The sequence below is a fragment of the Neolamprologus multifasciatus genome, chromosome 10 (assembly GCF_963576455.1).
Source record: "Neolamprologus multifasciatus chromosome 10, fNeoMul1.2, whole genome shotgun sequence".
Lineage (NCBI taxonomy): Eukaryota > Metazoa > Chordata > Actinopteri > Cichliformes > Cichlidae > Neolamprologus > Neolamprologus multifasciatus.
Genome location: NC_140448.1, coordinates 8,516,168 through 8,530,470, shown reverse-complemented (window position 1 = coordinate 8,530,470; position 14,303 = coordinate 8,516,168). Strand labels below are relative to the sequence as shown.

Here is a 14,303-nt window from a genome sequence, read left to right as displayed (position 1 = left end):
ATATCAATATTAGGTTCCCACTGTTGCAAAAGGAACCAATGCAATACATCCCTAATTTATCCTGCCCCTATTATAGAATGGGTAAAAGTATGCAGCCACATCTGTTCTTCCAGCATGGTGTAGTAATCCAAGTTTATGTAGGCCCAAAAGACTGAAGAGATAACTGCAGTACATAAAGTATTGTGAAACAAGTTGAATTTGGTAACCACACCAGGGAGGGAAGAACTGACCTTTTACACTGTTTTTGCTGAGCCATTTTTTGTCATTACCCCCAAGGACAATAAAAAAAAGTTGAGTGGACTCATTGCTGCATGTGAACTAAACATGCCTCATCCTTGTGCAGAGTGAGGCTGGGATATCTAGGTAGAGATGCACCCTGTTAAATTAAAGGGATTCACAGCATTTATAACCTGAGACAAATGTAGAGCATCAGTGCAGAGCTCCATTTTCCTATTTTCATAGCCATTCTAAGCCTAAATTAGAACTGGAAAACACATTTTGATTAATACCCAAGCCCTAGTTGTACATGTGTACATATGTAGCTAGAGATCAGGGAGGACACTCAATAAAGATCTGATTCAGGCATGATTGAAAACTCGCCTGTTGCAACCTCATAAAGTGTCTCATGTACAGTGGCCTCTGTATTGGTGCTGCATATAAAGTACACGTTTCTCCTCCTTAGGAGCTATATGTTCTGAAATACCTCCATTACAACACCTCAACTGATAATCAGATCACGCAGCGATCATATTCCTGCTTTCTTTTGAGCATCTATATAAGAGAGCCATTAATGAGCAGTTTGAAATTCAAGTGTGTATCCTTTGAAGTGTGTTTAATTACACCCCACAGTTTTTTAAAAAGTCACAGCGATTACTTTTGCTTCATTTTATCCGATGGTGTGATCCAAGGAGGAAAGTATCCAGTGATTTCAGAAAGACAAATGGTCAGTGAACGAAGGGTATTGACTTAGGACAAGGATGAACTTGCACCGCAACAAAGACACTGGCCTGTCCCTCTGCCCGCTAGGTGAGCTGTGTTAATGTAATGGCTGCATCCCTCTAGGGGGTTGATGAAGCCATGCCCTACATGTATTTCCAGAAGAGTGAGTACCACAGCCCGTGCACAGTATGTGCTACATAGCTGTCGTAACGTGCAGCCTCCCTAGTACGCTCCATCAGCTGCCTGTGTATTCTCAGTGCTTCAAAGCTCCTTATTGTCCTTCTCCAAATAAATTCAAAGTCACCTATTTTCATGAGTCATCCCACCCTGCCTCTTGATAGAATTCCCGCTGTATGTTATCTTTTTCCTCTTCCTCCGCTTTTCAATGTTTATTTACACACAGCTAGGGCTGCTGTTTTCTGAAGTGTTCCCAATGATAATGACTGCTGCAAGATAAGAGTTATTTTTAGGACATTGTGTTTGCATTTTACAGAATACTGGGGCAGCATTATTTTTTTTGTAGTAGTAGATTCATTACAGTGAATGCATTGCCATTCATTCCTGACGCAGTGTTTAATGATGTACAGGACAGGCAACATAGTATTACTCTGCACAGGATTTTTAGATTATTTTTTCTTCAAGTTTTGTTTTTGGCTGTAAACATTGACTTAAAGCTTATAAGTTACCCAGCATCAAGAGAAGTAGAGGCAGCCAAAACTAGCTTGTTCTTTCTTTCTCTGTTTCAAACACATATTTGCATAAGAGCTGCTTTCTTATCTGCGTGTGTCAGTCTTTGCTGTTCTAAGTTTCATTTGTTAAACAGATGTTTCCAGACTGTCTTGTCCTGTAACAAAAAAAGCAGACAGTAATTACATCTCATCTGGGTCCCAGAAAGTCACACATCTGATAGGTGATCTCCGAAGCTGTTAAATCTTTTTCTGAGAAGCTACTAACAAACAGAGTGGGTGCTAAGGGAAAAGGAAAGAGGCCCACCATGATGCAGCCATCACCAGCACAGCTTAATTGTGCCAATTCGACTGGGCTATTCTCGGACACAATGGAGAGGAAAGTGCAAAAATGGGTTGTGTTAATTGAGTGAGTGGGTTGTATGTTTTTTTTTTTTTAAATGGCCTTGTTAATTATTCTTTAAGGAATGGGCCCCCAGTGGTTGCACTCGGATATGGCTTGTTGTGCTTCCCGGGGCACGGGTGGCAGTGGATATTAGGAGGGCTGTGAGCACAGCTTTCATGTAAATGTCAGGTTTCATATTTATTGATGCTCTCTCATCAGTCATCCATACAAAAGAGGATCCACACTTTTTCAACCATCATACCAGGATTATTAGTAGTAATAGGATTTATAATAATAACCACCACATACCCATAGTATTCAAGGTCATTTGTGACTGTATCCCTATGTACGTATATTTGTGTTAATAAATAAATAAATATTTCCACTCCCTTTAATTATGTAGTCCCTGAAGCATATTTAGCATTGATAACAGTTATTTTATGAAAGAGAGTGTTTCCTGCAATGTTTCCTTAGGTCTACCTAACAATGTTATTGTAGACATATCCCCAGGCAAGTGCCCTTGTGAACTCTACTCCACAAATGGCCCAGCCATGGAAAAAGAGTTATATATAGAAAGTGTGGGTGATGCTGGTAGCTCTGGTGCCAGCAAGAGTTGCATTTGTGTCTTAAAGCCACCCTCTACCTATGAATGATTAACTCCCACAGACCCAGTGCAGCAACTAAGGAAAATACAGAGATATGCTTGTAAACAATGATAACACAGTTTCATTGCTCTATTTATTTCAAAGCTAACTACTGCTAGCACATCAGGGAAGATTTTTCTTTTTTTTTCTTTTTTTTCTTTTTTTTGGGCTATAAAGGGCTTAAACACAACTCTTGTGAGGCTCTCTGTGTCAGGAGACCTAATTACACCTACCAAGACTCATCATCTTAGATTAATGAATCTTTCTGGCCACTGTAGTCAGCCCATGCTCTGTATGTTGCCAGGAAGTTCACCGTTTTTTCTGACCCTTTCTCTGTAGTTACAGGCTAATGGAGCTATAAGCTATCATTGCTAAAGTACGCCTAGTACCACATCATTCATCACAGACCAATGGACAGAATCCTTAACAGCCTCTAACTCTACTAGACCCTGCGGGATTCATCTGACTTTAAAACCCCCATTGCCGATCACTTAATATAGTCTCATTGTCTACTTTGCAACATTAAGAGGTCTTTTGAACAAGTAGGTTTAGGTATAACAGTATTCTGCTACTTTAGGTTTAGATGACCAGTTATCATTCTTCTTTTCCCTATTTTGGACAGTAGATATCTGTTGTGGAACCTCTCTGTCTATAAATAACTTGGCTATAGTCGAGGGCTTAACTAGTGCCTTTCTCAGTGAAAGAAATAGCTCTATATAAGGGTAGAATTAGAACGGGGAAAGCCTGAAGGCAAGGAGCAGAGTGCTTGTTCAGGTGAAGATGAGGTTGTCTCTGCTACTTCAACCACATGTCATTATTTAAACCGGTTGTATAGACCATTCTGGTGTCATTGGATCTCATCTACTCTAAGTGCTGATTTATTTCTTTACTCCTTTTTAAAGCTTTTGGCAGCCTTTTCCTAGAAAGGTACCTGAGCTTTTGACTGATTTTACTAAAGGTGATGAGAAGTTCTCATTTGGCTATTTGGTTAGTCCTGTCTCTATAAAATTCCTCTACAACTAAACTGCTTTCGATTCAGTGGAAGCATCTTTATTATGTTTCCATATGATACTGGAGAAATACGTTTTTGAGCACTTCCCTTTATTTTCTTCTCCGTTTTCTTTTCTTTATTTTCTTCCTGCTGCTATTCATTTACAGACAGTGGATCATGTAGTTAAGTAGATTTTATTTGTCATAATGGTAATAAAGGCAATTTGAAGGACCTTCAAAAAATGATAAAAAATTATTTGCTATTTGTATTATTAGCATAGTTTCATAAATCTAACCCATTGAGCCCAACCGGTAATATCAATTAACATTAACTATTTGCCAGTTTATCAGTGTCAATATTTATAACGGCTAATAATGAAAATTCAAAAAGTAAAGAACAGGTGGGAGAAACACCCTTCTAATGTGTTATGAGCGTTGATATGGCACAGTGTGTCCACCAGAGGGCACTCTGCAGCTTCTCTCTTGGTAACAGAAGTTTAGAACGCAACTTTGTAAAAGAAAAGTCATTATATATTTGAATATGAGTATACTTTACTACGCAAGTAGTCTTAGTGCTTGAATTTGTCCAAAGAGAGACTAGAGACAACATAAATAAAGTGAAACAAACAAAACAGTCCCATACATGGAAAAAAGTTGCCCCAGAAACCCTTTCTCTGTTGCTCACTCTACATAATATTGCTATATTTCAGGAAAAAAAATCTATCATTTTCCATCAAGTAACTCAGAACGCAGCTTAGCTTTATGGAATGTACTTTTAAGAGATGGAGCTGATTTGGGAGGATTTTTTCTTCTTTTTTGTATTGCATGGGTGTGTGTGTGTGTGTGTGTGTGTGTGTGTGTGTGTGTGTGTGTGTGTGTGTGTGTGTGTGTGTGTGTGTGTGTGTGTGTGTGTTTGGTTCCAAAAAAGGACAGAGAAAAAGAGAGCTAGACAGAGGTGGTCAGATAAAAGAGACAGGCTCTGTAGGCTCCGTGTGAGATGGTCAGATAAAACATGACACTTCTCTTTGAGGTAGACCGTGAAAAAGGAAAGTAGAAAAGCAGGAAACATGAATGCCTCGTCAAAGCTTCGTTAAAACAATGATAACACTTGAAATGTGCTACTGTGCCTTGTGAGTGTTTCATCATCAAAAAGACAGAAAGGGGGGAAACTGTGGGAGGAAAGAGGGAAGATAAAAAAAAAGAAGAAACATTTAGGAACACCCCCAGCTGCCAAATTGGAAAATGAAGTGTTGGGCTAGATTTTTATATATATAGGAATTTAAGCATTTGTAGTAAACGTTGCTTTGAACTACTACATTTTTGTCATGCTTTCCACTCATTTCACTCATTCAAACCAGTGAATGAACAGTTTTGCCATCCTAAATGAGGATGTAGATCACCTTAAACATACTGATAATACCTCACTATAAATCAAATCTATCAGTATATTGCACTCTCTAAAGCTGTCCATCCTCTGATTACAGAGAAACCATCCAAGGAAAGTGCATCGTGCATCCTTGAAGAGTCACCAGAACCGTGGTTTGAAAATATTGTGTATCCCTTAATGCTAAGCAAGGCAAAAATGCAAAACAAGTTAGGATAAAAGTGCAGAGCGAAGAAAAAAAAATAGGTTGGAGCTGCAGGGGAGGCCATGCAGCTGAAAGCTCTCTGACATGATGATGCTATTTATTAAGAGTTATTTATGCAAGACTGAAGGGGTGATGGATAACAAAAGCATCGCCAAGGCTCTCCTTTGTTTTCATGGTTAGTAAGTGTTCCATTGAATCTCTGTTGGATGGTCAGGCTCACATAGTTACATACACTCATGCAAACCATGACCATACTGTATGTGTGTCATGTACTGTATGTTCACCTAAGCCTGTGTTCTCCTTTGAGTATACAGTACTTGAAAGGTAATGCGGGCCCTTTAGTACATGTGTTTGCTTGCATGTTTTCACTAAGGAAGACTGAAGACTGACAGGGTCTCAAGGGAAGGCCTGAAATCTTTGACCTGAATACATATTTTCACATATTAGTGATGAGCGAGGGAGCACCAGTGAGACGTGACAAGGCCTGTTTTCCTGCTTGTTTACAGGTAATAAATACTCTCCACCATGAAGTTAGAAACCAGGCCAGGAGATCGTATAATATGGTCTATGGAGAAATACTCATCGACATTCAGCATAATTAACTTTACAGCTAGTGCTGTGTATGTGTGTTGACTTAGTGCTGTGATATGTGCTAGCAGCCTCATTTGGCAAAATATATTAGTAGTAGTGACAGTCATGTCATATGTTTTTTAAATTGTGAAATATTACAATACAAATAATGTTATAGTAATAATGCTTCCCATATAATAGCTACACATAATTTGAATTATACATTTTCATTTACAGCAATGTACTTTTAGTACTGTGCAGTCATTTCTGGTTTTTGTTTTCATATTGCCGCTGTTTGTGGTTATTGCTTACCCCAAGTGGTTATTACTAAAGCTGTACCGAATGCTTTTTTGTCTGTGAAGGTTCTCAGTTTTTTGCTTTTTTGTTTTTCCTTTTTTTTGGCACCATATGCCAGTACAAGCTGAAGCATGATGACCACCACAGCAGAAAAAGTGATGCTGAGACATGATATATTTCAGGATTTGGGAGACAGATCCAGCTTAAAACTTTCCTTTTTAATAAATGCTTATAGTTAGAGCTGGCTCAAGCTGCCCTGGATGTGAATCAAGGTCGCTGGAGGGGACTTCCCATCATGCACTGAGCAGTTCTTCTGCACTAGCCTCTTTTCACTCCCTGTGCATTAGAAGCCACTACTGGGTCATTTCATATAAATATCAGTGTGGACCTTAACATCATGGCCATAATATTTTTATGCAATTTGGGAGATGGGTTAGCATAAAATGTTGTAAAAATGTGCCGATTTGAGACTGGATGTCATTAAATTTAGTGCTTTCTCTCCCATAATTTTATTTTAACCTTGACTCTGTTCTCTCATTTTTTTTCTCTTCTCTTTCCGCTTACCTCCAACCAGTCACAGCAAATGGCTGAACCTCATTCTGTTATGCTTCCTGTTAAAAGGGAGTTCTTCCTTTCCACAGTCACCAAGTGCTGCTCATAGGGAATGCTCAGATTGTTAAGGTTTTTACTCTTCTTTTGTAGAGTCTTTCCCTTAGAATATAAAGCACCTTGAAGTGACTGTTATTGTGAATTGGTGCTATTTAAAATAGAACTGAACTGAATTGAATATCTTTTCACTAATTAAAATACAATGAATATCCCAAAATTGAAAACAGAAGAGCTAGGTATTAAACATATTTGTAAATACAATAAATATTTGGGTATAACTCCAAATAATATTTGTTCAGCACTATTTACCTTGACACATTTTCATTAGATTCATAACGTTTAATAAGAATGCAGCTTAATGTGATGGACAAACTATTTGGGTGATTTTTTTTAAATATAATGCAGCACAGTGCACCAGCTGGATAATAAACTTGAAGGAGAGTTATTACCTTTCTGGCAATGTCAACAAAAACAGAAAATGTAGAAGCTTTGTAAAGGTAGAGTTTATGACAGCAGTGTTGTCTTGGATTGCATTAGATTGCAATAAAGCACCATGTGAGTGTACACACTGTGCAAAGAAACACTGAAGTGCAGACAACCATGTAAGATGATTTTCAAAATAAAGAGACCCCAAAATGAGAAATAATTGGCAGCATATTACTTTACGCAATGTACTTTTCACAAATGGCCCTGGTCCTCCTGAGAAATGAAGATTCTCCTAAGGCAAACAACATATAGGAAAAAGACAAGATTTATAAAAATCAGAAACAGAGAAAATGACTGTACCAATTCTTAGATTTGAGCTTAATAAAAGCTAAAGTTACATTTTGGAGGTTAAAATAGTGAAAACTATTTTCCTTTTTAATGTTTTTTTTTAATATATCGTGGGGGGGGGGGGGGGAAATCTGCTAACAGAAACATTAAATTAAGCACTTCACACCATCTCACATATTGTGCTGCTATATTTTCACCATTTTGTGATTTGTGCCATGTAAAGTCTTGATGTTCAGAGGGGACCAAATTACTGCCCAAGCCTCTGTTGCCCTAACATCCATCTTTCTCTTTGTGTAGTGCAGGGGTTATTGTATGTTTTTTTTCCTTGCTGTTAAACCAGCAGGTGTGTTCAGTTGTGATCGTCAGGAATTGGATATGAAGGGGACTGCCAACTCCAAGTATGACCTCATTAATTACATCTGTCAGTGATTCCCTGCAGATCTGTCTCCTGCTCTTCACATGCTGCCACTCAGCCAGCCAACCAGTCAACCAGTCAGTCAGGAAATTTTCTGCTGTGGGTTAGACAACCTGCCGGGCTTCTGCTCATAACACTGGCAGGTGGGATTGGGAAGAGGGAGTGGGAGAGAAGAGAAAAAAGAAAAGAGAGAAAACATTAAGGATGGGGGGGGGGGGGGGAGACAGTGAGTGAAACAGATGAACACATTCATGCAGACTCACTTCCGTTTGATTGCTTAAAAATGCAGACACGCACACACGGACGCACACACGCGCACAGGCAGACACATCTTCTCAGTGCAGCCGGAAGAATTTGATCTTTATTTAAATCCTTAAATTATAGCTGATTAAAAATTCATGGAGAGCCGTTTATATGAAAGCTGGGTGCTGTGCAGGCTGCCCTGTGATGTCTAATTGGTCTGAAGGTTGCCAACCCTTTGAACAAGTCAGGACGGAGAGTTGCGGCTGCCTGTGTGCTTTGAATGAGGATGTGAGTGTTTACCACCCACCAACCCTTCATCTCTCGCTCTCTCTCTCTCTCTCTCTCTCTCTCTTTACTGTCCTGCTTTTGTGTACTGTACAATGACTGTTGAACCTCAGAAACTTAGAGCAGAGAACATGCTGTATCTTTGATATGCTGTGATATTGTGGAAACAACAAGATTTAGAGACACAACCTACATTTGTTTTAGTTTTTGGACGCTCTATGCGCGTCGTTTCTGGTGGCAGTGGTTTTGAATTGGGAGCTGTGGAAAATCATCTGCCTGTCTTATGACACTGGTGCTTTTTTGGAAGGGTTGCGGGAGGGGGGCTCCACTGCTGGAGGTCCGCTACAGACTAGCTCATACCGAGTACGCGAGAAGCCCCATCTTCATTCCCCTCTTCCCTCTCCATTCTGGCGGCACATGCATACGCGAGCACACGCATACAAACGTGTGCAGACATACTGCTCAATGGCAGGGCCCTCCTGCTGCCCCAAAGCATGGAATACCACATTTGTTTGTTTACGCCTCGTTTTCTTTCCCTGAACTCTATTAACATTTATATTGCAGCTGAAGGTGTTGGAAGTCCCTCCTGCAGTGGGGGGGAAACTCAGCTTAGATGAGAATGAGCTTCGGTCGAGCCTTCCTAGGCACAGACTTGTGTGTTTATACCTACATTATCCAGCTATTCCCCAACTGCCTCTTTTCCTGTCTTTTTTTCCTCTTTTTTCAGTTCATATCACCATTTGCTCCAGCTCGCCTCTTATGTGACTCTTTAAGCTTTTATCTCTCTCCAAGGTAAATTGATTGCTTGGAAAAAATAAAAAAGGGAGGGAAAAAAAGTGGTTGGAAATGCTTCTGGATTGGGCAGCCTGATTAAGCATTAGCATATGAATAGAAGAGAGACAGCTCGCCATGTCAGAGGAGGAGGAAGTGTTATGGGAAACATCCGCTAGACATCTGTGTTTCAGATGTTTCTTGCCAATTTTAACACATTTCATCGCCGATCTGTGGGGGTATTCCGAGCAGACATTTCTAAGTCACACTGCTGGGATTTTGCTATTCAAGCAGGATTTGGTAGCACATTCTTGTACTGTCATTTTGACATGCTCCGCCTTCCTCTCGCTCCACAAGCAGGAGGAAAAAAACTCCACAATGATTTCATACACTGTTAAACAAAGAAATGACAAAAAGGGGTATAAATGAGCTGTGCATGATAAACGATTGTTGACAATATTTTTCTGTGTAGCCTCTCCTAGCCTCAAAACCAAGGAAAACTGATAAAGCTTGTCACACATGGCTGATGTCTGTTATGTTGATCTTCCTTGCATGCTAGAGCGACATCAATTAGGCCCAAATACTGCAGGTCATAGATCTGTATCTTTCTGTATCTGTCCCCGTGACCCAGAGGCTAGGCCTACAGCAGGGATCCAGTGCTCTGTTTGATAGCTTTGCACGGGGGGGTGGGGGTGCAGACATCAACCCTATTATTGTGCAGTGCTTTATTTATTTATTTTGGGTTGTATGTCTGCTGGCTACTGCCTGTCTTTACCTTATGTGAACCACACAAACGTGCTCACTGGCTGCTATAAATTGTCACTATTTTGGGTTTCTGGGTCATTTTCGGTAGCCAGTGGAGAAAGGGCTGTGCAATTCTTGCTTTTTGTCAGTGCCTTACTGATATGCGGATAACAGATTATTGACAACTGCTAGTTCAATGATATCCAAATTGAACATTAAATTTGATGTGACAGTTATTCTTGCTTTGATATACACATTTGGCACACTCAGAGAATAGGGGTATTTTTTCAACTAATGGTAGACAACCTAAGCATGCTTGTGTGCTCCAACTGCAAAATCAAATCATCTTAAGGAAATATATTTTAGATGCAAATGGTATTTGGTAGTTTAAGTATAAAGATGATGTAGATTATGATAGATTGCAGCATTAAGAAAACATTTTTTCTCTGTGTCTTCAACAGTGAACTGATTTGGGTTGTTTTTTTTTCTCCACAGTTTATTTTTAGTATTCTTATGTGCTAAGATGGAAGTTGAATAACAAGTTAATGTTACTGGTCTTCTGTGCTTTCTAATACCATTAACAATAGAGAGCCTGGAGGAATGCGGGGCTGGGATTGCATCTCTTAATGCAAAATGTAACATACATATATTGCTGCGTGGCCTGTGCACTCAGAGTCACAAAGTTGTGCCTGCAGCCTAACTGTAGTGTGTGTTATTATATAAGGTATATTATACGTAAAAGATGTATCCGCGTATTATATCCTCAATACAGATAACATATTCGCATGATGCTGAATTTTGTGTTCTGAGAAGAAGCTGTATTTTGTTTTGTGCATAGGTTTATTCAAGCGTAACCCATGCTGGAGACTTCTGGTCCAGCCTTTTCCCAAAATCATGAGTCATGTATTGCAGTCAGAACACAATTTTTTTTTCTCGCGTCATCTTTCCAACCCTGCATCTTTTTTCTCTCTCCTCCACCAGCTGTCCCTGCATCCTCAGAGTTCACTTTGGGTAGGTCTTGTGCTGTCAGGCAACTTCTGGTTTGCTCTGCTCTTTAGTTCCCTGGGCTGAAACACACAGAAGTATACACATGCGCCCTTGCACACAGGCATTTAGAGAAAATATAGTGAGAGTCCTTTTGTGCTTTTCTTGACTCCACCGTGCACTTCTTCAGCATTTTAGGACGGATTCCTACAGCCAACAGCAATGTGTCACTTTCCTTTGATTTGATAATTTGCATTGGTTCCTTTTCCCAGACTGCTCAGTGTCAGCATCGCAGCAAACAAATATCCTCCTAACATAGCATGTCATGTATACTCCTAGATATCTCTAATATTTAATAACCTTAGTATTCATGTTGCTTTTTCTCCCCACAAAATGATATTATGTATATGCCAAGTATGTCATTCTGCTATAAAAGCAATACCATAGAATATAAATGATTATAATTATTAATCATTTAATGATATAATTTTTTTTTTGCATTAAAATGGTATTTAGTCACTTACATCCTAAATAAAAAGCTGAATTCAGTTGTTAAAAATGCATAGAAATGACAAGCCCCAAAATGTTCTTCTATTGTGGATTTGGAGGCAGGACTAGACCGAGCAGTATAGGTGATCTGCCATGGCCTCATCTAATCTGATTTGCATGCCAGAGAGAATTATGTAATTGGCATTTATGCAGAACAAAGAAGGATCAGCTCATGGAAAAGAAGGGTTTTCATGTAGAACTGTGTGTCTAAGCCTGTTTTCTGCAGCTTTCTGCTGCCTACGGTTGGCTACTGCATAGACAGACAAGAAATGACTGTTGTGTGGGACTGTTTATGTTTGTATCATACACATGGATGATGTGTTGTATTAGTGCACAACAGTTTGGCACATGGCTTGCAACAAGGGGGGGATATATTGGAAGCCTACCAGATCTTTCACATATGCTACCTCGAATTTGTAAAGCTTTTAACTCTCCTGTAATTATTATGTACCAGTCTCAAGACTCAGCCTTGTGAATAGAAATGGCACAGGCTCAAAGCTCAACTACATTTAAAAAATGGCTTTAACAGCATGTTATGGTTTTAGACATGCTGTCAGGATTTTTAGCCATTTCTACATTATACACATTAAAGAGGATGTTGTTTCCTTTTTTAACAAATTAATGGAAGTTCAATATTTTCCCCTGAATGTCTATTTTATGTTTCAGTTCAGAGTACCTCTCAGATCATTTATCATACCTTTTCCATATACCCCAGATTTCTTTTTTTGATGGGCTATTCATGGTGTTTGTAGCTTTAAATCCAAATTGGCTGCTGTTGTTCCCGCCTCTTTCAGGAAGAGTGCTTGAGTGACAAAGAGGAGCAGCCAATAGGAGCAGTGCTTCAGCACCAGTTCACACAGGCCAGCCGGCATAGACGTGAATGAAGCGTTATGTCATCTTCAAGTTTCAGTACAATAGAACAGTTACAGCAAAAATGTCATGTATTGTTGTAATATAAAAATCTGTATTTTAGTACCACAGAGCAATGGCCTGAAAAATGATAGAAAATATAGTAAATAGCCCAAATTTTATATCATCATTTCACACTCTTTCTATTTGAAAAAAGAACGTGGAAAGTGTTGTTGGAGTTCTGCTATGACTCTATCAAGATGTGTTATATCTGACCACAGAGAGTAGGAGCGATGTAAATCAAACGGACTGGTATGCAGCCAGCTAAGTTTTGCTTGCTGTGAAGATTAAAAGGCAACACGTAAACAACAGTAACCCACACCCACTTGTTGTTTTTTGGTTTCAGACTGGTCTTTCACAATTTCTTATTTTGCCTGTGTATTCCAATACTATACAGTGCATTAAATAACTCTGGTTTGTGGGAATAAGTTAATGTAACATTAGCCACTACACTAGCCACACCACATGCTAACATTTTAACAATTTCCCCGTTTGTGAGACTAAATACTAAGGTTTTTAGTGAACACTACATCTTGGCATTTTCTTAAACTAAGGTAATATTTTAAAAAGTCTTTATGAATATTCTCTGGCAACAAGAGCTCTTTTCTTTATTAATTCTTGTCGTGTAACTTTTTATTGGCAAAACAGCTCCTACACAGGCAGTTTCTCTTGTGTAACATGCTGTAAAAGTGTAACAACAACAACAACAAAAAGTACTGTACACAGCAATTTTAATTTCCGAGTGAAGGGGTTAGCAGTAGCATATATATCCTGCTGCTGTTACTTGAAATTAATGTTATAATCTTCAATGAAGTTTTTATCACTTTTCTTATGCACGAGGAAATTAAATTCATTAAACAGAGCCCTCTGGATATGAAATGCTGTAAAAGAGGCAGTTTAAGTGACATAAGGTTTCTTTTAAAGATATTAACCACTCTTCTTTCCAACCTTTTTCTTTCTTTAGCAGCAATAAGCAGAATTCCAAGTGTCTTTTTTTCCTTCTACTTCTTTTTGCAAACATCAGATACATAATTACAGATACATAATTACGAAACATTAACCCACAGTTTGCATTAGTTAGAAGAGGGAAAGTATAACCTCTCTGAAGTATAGCATGTGGACATGATGTTTTCCATCCTACATACAGCCCCATATTTATCAGCAAGTTTCCATTTTCAGCCGTTCAGCTATTTTTGCTTTGTTTTTTTTAAAACATTGGTTGTATTTGAATGTATTTTGCCCGCTGTGAGGAAAGCAAGAGCACAGCCTGACTCATGAAGAAGGATTGATAAGCTGGATAACTGTGCTGAGTAACACCTGGAACTCCCCCAAATCTGGAACATGGCCCTAGGCCAAATCTCCCGCAGTGAGCGTGAGACTCATGCAATGGACTCTAATCTGACACACTCTTCCCGCACCTCCTGTTTCTCACGCTATGAATTGTTGATGTCAGTGTTGCTGCTTTGTGTGTACCAGCCTAGTCAGACACTACACTACTGCCACGGTTTCACCTGATCGAGAGCGAGCTGTCAAATTCAGGCCGGACCGTTATTAGTCTGCCCCGGTCCTACTGTGTTTTGTTCAGTCACGTGCGTTTATGTAAATGACGTTACGCTGCACAGCTGAGAGAGCACAGACAGAGGGGAGAAAAGGGGTGACAAAGAAGCAGTGTATTCAGAAATATGAATAGTTGAATCTTTGGAAGTATTACTGTTGCACTGGCTCCATTTTATAAAGGTCAAAATATTTGCAGGACAAAAAAGGCTCATTTTTTTCACTGAAACGGAGAAGTAAAGGTAGGGAAAGTGAAAGAACAGGAGGATGATGTGGTAATGCTTTAATAAGCTTTTATGACCCTGTAAAATCGGGGCTTTATTCTCATTTGTTTAAATATAACTAGATCGTAGCTCTGTGGGGGGG

At 39.3% G+C, this 14,303-nt stretch overlaps 1 protein-coding gene and 1 long non-coding RNA gene across 13 annotated transcripts in view; both read left to right on the top strand.

Annotated features, from left to right (window-relative positions):
* msi2b (musashi RNA-binding protein 2b) overlaps window positions 1–14,303 on the top strand; it is a 261,495-nt gene that overhangs the window by 43,788 nt on the left and 203,404 nt on the right. The gene's annotated exons all lie outside the window — the stretch shown is intronic.
* The window catches only part of LOC146509556 (uncharacterized), a 47,135-nt gene extending 32,832 nt beyond the window's left edge, over window positions 1–14,303 (top strand). Inside the window, exon 2 of the long non-coding RNA XR_014876626.1 lies at window positions 1–14,303. This exon is cut by the window's left edge and continues 14,614 nt beyond it. This is a non-coding gene — a long non-coding RNA (uncharacterized LOC146509556).